The sequence below is a fragment of the Pristis pectinata genome, chromosome 1 (assembly GCF_009764475.1).
Source record: "Pristis pectinata isolate sPriPec2 chromosome 1, sPriPec2.1.pri, whole genome shotgun sequence".
Classification (NCBI taxonomy): domain Eukaryota; kingdom Metazoa; phylum Chordata; class Chondrichthyes; order Rhinopristiformes; family Pristidae; genus Pristis; species Pristis pectinata.
The window spans coordinates 35,946,368-35,952,367 of NC_067405.1; positions in this window are offsets into that span (position 1 = coordinate 35,946,368).

Sequence of the window (6,000 nt, forward strand, 5' to 3'; positions counted from 1 at the left end):
AGAACAAATCTTATTTGTGTTCACTTAGCTTGCTGCCAATTCTCACATGATCTTTGCTTTTCTCATCATTACTGTTGAATACTCTTATAGTCCCTTCTATTAGGCTCTTGCTGAGTAGAGAAATGAGGTATTTCCTGTAAATATTGATGGTCAGTTGATGTAAAGTATCCCATCTTTTAAATCAGCAAATCATGCCATCAATAAATAGTGAAAGTTTGGTCATATTACAGGTCCTGCAATTTTCCATCAAGTTGGAGTAGAATTGAGCGACCATGAATCCAAGATGGGTACTGATGAATTCATCAGGCATCTTAGGATAAATTCCAATGAATACACAGAACAGTATAGCACAGGAACAGGCCTGTTGGCCCACTGTTGTGCCCAACTGACTAAATGCCTAACTAAACTAATCTCTTCTGTGTACAGTGTCCATGTCCCTTCATTCTCTGCACATTCATGTGCCTATCTAAGATCATCTCAAATGCCTCAGGATACAGGCAGTCTACTCTTTCTATGCCACTCAAATTTCTTAAACCTCTCAGGTTTCCCCTCAGTCCCTGCTGCTCCAGAGAAAAGTTTTATAAAGCTGCAACATAACTTTCTGACTCTTGAACTCAGTGCCTTGACTAATAAAGGTACAGTAAGCATGCCATAAGCTTTCTTTACCCACCCTTTCTTGGGGGTCCAAGGCCATAGCTCTCAAAGTGGATGCACTTTCAGAGAGCTATGGCCTTGGACCCCCAAGATCCCTCTGTACATCAACACCATTAAGGGTCTTTCCATTAACTGTGGGAGATTGAATGTAAAAGGGACTACAAAGTGCAACAATGCCTACACAGCTGGTTTAAACTCCATCTGCCATTTCTCCATCCATAATCCTGCTGTATCCTTTGGCAATCTTCTACACTATCCACAGTGCTACTCATCCTTGTATTGTCTGCATACTTACTAACCTGCATACCTTCAGCCAGAATAAGCCCCACCAACCACTACTCTGTCTTCAATGGGCAAGCCAATTCTGAATCCAAATGACCAGGTCACTAGATCCCATGTATCTTAATCTTCTGGATGAGCCTACCACGAGGGACCTTGTCTACATGGATTTTAGTAAGGGCATTTGACAACATCTAGAGCTCTACCTTCATCAATAGTAGGTCTTGCTATCACTGCCACTAGATGGTGGCAAATGACATGGGTCCATTAAAGGTGGCAGTCCATAAATATGAGGGAGAAAGTAGCAGTAGGACATATTCATGGGATTAGATGAAAGATCAACCAAAGTGTATTTGAAGGTGTTGGGCCAAAGTAGCCTTTCTTTCTCCATCCTGTAAATTGCTAAACTATGCTGTTTAGTTTCCTCAGGACAACTTTTTTTTTAACTAACTTGACTGCATTTTTATTAACCTCATGCAAAGGCTTAAAATGCCTTGTACAAATGAGAACAAAGTATTTGTACCTGAAAATTCCAATTATGAATTAATTTAATGAAGTTCAGGATATGGGGAAACAAGCAGTTGTGCTGCTCAGTCATTTAGAGAATGCTGGAAAATTTTATCCAGTGAACTTTCGGCATTAATGAGTTGGATTAAAATGAGCTGCCTCTGCAGTTCTTCTCTCTTCTACACCTCCCCACCCCATGCTCAAATCTTCAAACTTCAGAACACCAGTTTCCTGTTTTAGTGACTGAAATGTCGCCCATCTACCCTGCAGCACCATCTGGTGGTTTGGAAGCTGTCTAAATGTGTTTAATGGATTTTATACTTAAACATCTAGAGCAATTAAAACTTATTTCAAATTATATAAGATTTTCAGTTTTTTTTTAGCATTAAGGGTCAATATGCATAAATTGCAAAAGTGTGTTTGGTATATCATTAATTCTGGCCCTGAGCCTGACACTTCTGACTCTTCACAATTGTATCTTTTAAAAAAAAATTAGGTGGAGGGGGGAAAAGTGTGGTTTAACAGTTTGACTTTTTTCACTTTCTTGTCTAACTTTCAAATGTTTAATTGTCATTTACAGCACTTCCATAATTAACCCACAGCTCTATTCTCTGGCCAAAGGCAGTAGTAACTCTATCTTGCAACATAAGAAATTGCTAATACTAACATCTGGGAAGATGACCCAAAGATCCCTTTCTGCCATGAAACAGACTCATACCCTTACCCTACTGTAACTTCCCAATTCCACTTGATCAAGGGAGCTCTATACTCATTTTCTTTTATCTTGAGATGTGACAAACTGGTTCACAGTGCCTGTCCCAGATGAGCCCCCAGCAGATGTGTTCTTAAAATGGCAAGAGACTGCAGAACTCAGAAGCAAAAGGATCTTGGTGGCCTAGCCCATAATTTGCAAAAGACTGCAGCTACACCAGGATGTTAGGAAAGCTAACAATTTTGTTATTGCTAGGGAAATTGAATAAAAGTGGAGAGGTTATTTTCAGTCATAACAGGCATTGGTGAGATCCCATTTGGAATATTGAGTATAGTGTTGGTCTCCCTATTTAAGGAAGGGTATAAATGTATTGGAAGGAATTTAGAGGAAGTCTATCAGACTAATACCAAGACTGGGTAGGTTCTTTTGAGGAAAATCAGGCTAGACTTGTATCCACCAGAGTTCAAGAGGGGACGTAATCCCTGAGAGATTTTGACAGCACATGTGGAAAGGATGTTTAAAGCTGAAATGAAGAAAAAAACTTTTGAGGGTTCGGAGTCTTTGGAACTCCCTCAAAAGATATCTTTGAATATTTTTGAGGCAGCGGTAAATATTCTTGATAAGCAAAAGGGGTGAAATATTATAGAGGATGGGAGGGAATGTATTGTTGAGTTGTATTCCTACGGAATAGCAGAGAGGGGTGGGGGGGGGGGGGGCTGCACGGAGTGCTGAATCCTGCTTGTATTTTGTATGTATGTTGAGCCAGTGACATTGATACAATTCCACACTGGAAAGTATCTGAATTGGAGAATTTGGAGATAATGTTTCTGGACATTTATCATTGTGTACTTTTGGGGGGCTTAAGTAATTACAACATGCTGTCGACAAAGCCTTGCATGTTGCTGCAGTGTATCCTATGGGTAGTATGTGCTGCATGCATTGCTGTTGGTGGAGGGTGACTACTTCAGATGGCTTAATAGAGTTCTGATCCTGGATTCTAGTGAGCTGATTTACACCTAAGCAAAAGACAAGTATTCAATGAGCGTAGTAACAAGCCTTTTGGCCCATCATGTTTGTACCGATCATGATGCCAATCTAAACTGAGGCCATCTACTTGCTTGTGGTTTATATCCCTCTGTTCCATGCCTCTTCATGTGTTTTTCTAAATGACTCTTAAATGTTGCTTTCATATCTGCTTCTATCATGTTCTCTGGTACCATATTCCAGGCACCTGTAACTTCTTTAAAAAAAATACTTGCCCTGAAAATTAATTTTGACCCGAGCCTTCTAGATTATGGAGAGGGAATGAGACCTTTACCATATAATTGCCAACCTGTTTGAGTAGCCACATTTATGTAGCTGTTTTTGGTCGATGGAAGCTGCCGGACGGTTGATGATGGATTTATTGAAAGCCATGCGATTCAATATCCATGAAAGGTGTTTAAAATCATTAGTTGGACAACTTCTGTGGTGGAAATGATGCATACCATTTCTCAGATTGTTTCGTAGATGATGCACGTGATCTGTATTGTTGGAGTTGTTAAATGCATATTGAAGCACGACTTTACAAGTTATACGTAAGCTTTGAGGACCCGGGTGAGCCACTTGCTGTGGATGCACTGTCTCTCCGCAGGTTGATACTGTGGGAGACCTCAATAGTAATATCATTGCAGTTTGGGAGCAGGAGTGTCTTCCTTGTTGGAAATGGTCAATACTTGGCTGCTGCAAGTGCCCTTGTCAGTCTGAGACTGAACATGATTCAAGTCCTGCTGTAAACTATCGTTGTCAGGCGCTTTGTGGATCAACAGTAAGTGGCTTTCTTTAGACCAGGCAAAGGTAAGCAATTGAAGGTGGAAGACTTTCATGAGGAATTATAGCAATCTTGTCAGGCTTGGAGGATTTATCCAACAACAACCTTTATTGGTATTAATGATTACTGGCAGCTGATTGGACAGTAATTAGATTGTTTGTCCTGCCTTTTCTCAAAGACACCTGGGCAATTTTCTGCATTGCTGGCTAGATTTAATGCTATTGTTACAGTGAAACGGCTTGATTATGGAGAGCAAATACAGGTCCCAGCATGCCAGCCATCAGTACTGGTACAGAGATTTGTTTCAGGTGTCTGATTTTTGCTGACTTGTGAACTCGTCGTTGCCCAGTGTCAGATGCGAGGACTTTGCATACTGTTGGTTGTCTTATGTTGTGTAGCAATTGTGAAAGTGAATTGAACTGGGACAGGTCCATTAAGGTAATAAGTTTAAGTCTTTTTGCATGTTCTCACCTGCAAATACCCAGGAGCTTAACTTTGTGGTTAATTATCTATGATAAATGTCATCAAAATAGCAATAATCAAATCAGAAACACTCTGACCTTTTATCTTTTAATATAATTGGTAGCTATAACTTATTTCTGTAACCTCTATCTTCTATTTAGCATTTCAATTATCAATAAATTTTGATTTATTATTCAGTAATCCATAAAGCACAATATAGCTAATAGATTGTAATACTCTTGAGAATAACCTATAAACAGTCTTTTAAATTAGTTTGCTTGTGAGATGAATTATATATTTCATTGTAATTGTTGAAGTTTCTCAGTACAGCATTTATTCAAACTTTATTGATGTATACTTGAATGAAAGTGGTTTTAAGTGAAAATAGAATGCTTATCTACTATTGTAAATGCAGGTTGTGAATTGCACTTTTGTGAAGGAACATAGTCTTTAACCTTTAGGATGGCTATGGTTAATTTACAATTTAATGTTTCAGAAATTCATCAAAAATATTATTGTCATTTGCACCATTGAATTGTTTAACCATCCCCACAGTTTTTGTATGGCTATGCGATATTCCAAGAAGCAGATACCAGGTTTTCATGTTTTTTTTAATTAACTATTTTATAAAGTACTTTGACATCGAAACAAAATAACTATTTATCAACTCATTTCTGAATTGATGTATTTCAGTCTGCTCTGAGTATTCCACACTTTGCTTTGTTGACGGCTTTTTATTTAGATATTTGCCACATATTGAAAAATCTGTTATTCTGTTAATGATGTAGACTGACAGTTAACCTCAAGAGCTTAAAATGATTGATCAATTGTAACATCGTGGCAATTTCATTAAGATATATGTGATATAGAAGGAAAAACAAATCAAATGATTCTGATGCATATGTTCATTAAAACAGATTGCTTATTGGCAGTTCTGCAATGGCTTGCGATCAATAGGCTTGAGGTGTGCCCAAATGTGACTTAAAATATTTCTGGAATATGTTGAATATAATGAGCATCTATAAATTGATGAAGTTCACATGTAGTTTTCAGTGTATATTGTATGGTAAACTAAACTTTTATTAGTAGTGTAATTAACTATAGTTAATTAATCATCCCAGGATTTTGAAAAATATTATTTTGTACTTTTTAAAATTCATTTGCAGGATTGACGAAGCCAGCATTTGTTTTCTGTCCTAATTAGACAGGAAGGGCACTGGCAAGTTGTGGCACTGCTGTGCACCTGCTGTTTTTCTCCTTCTGGGTGAAGAGACCATGGGGTGAGAGGTACTGGGGAAAAGAAGCTTATTTTTTTAAATCCCCTTTATCAATGGTTACTTTAGTTATTGGGATTGGTCTGATTATTAGGTCAGCTGTGAATGATCTTTTTACTCATTGTTTGGAGGGATAAAAAGATATTCTGCCTCACTAGGATGTACATAGACCTACATGTATGCAAACATGTGATTTGGCAAAAAGTAAGATATTGTTGGATGTGGATATCTGAAAGAAAAGCAAAAGGAAACCCACCGAAGATCAGAAAACATCTGTGGAGCAACTGAACTCCTCTCCACTA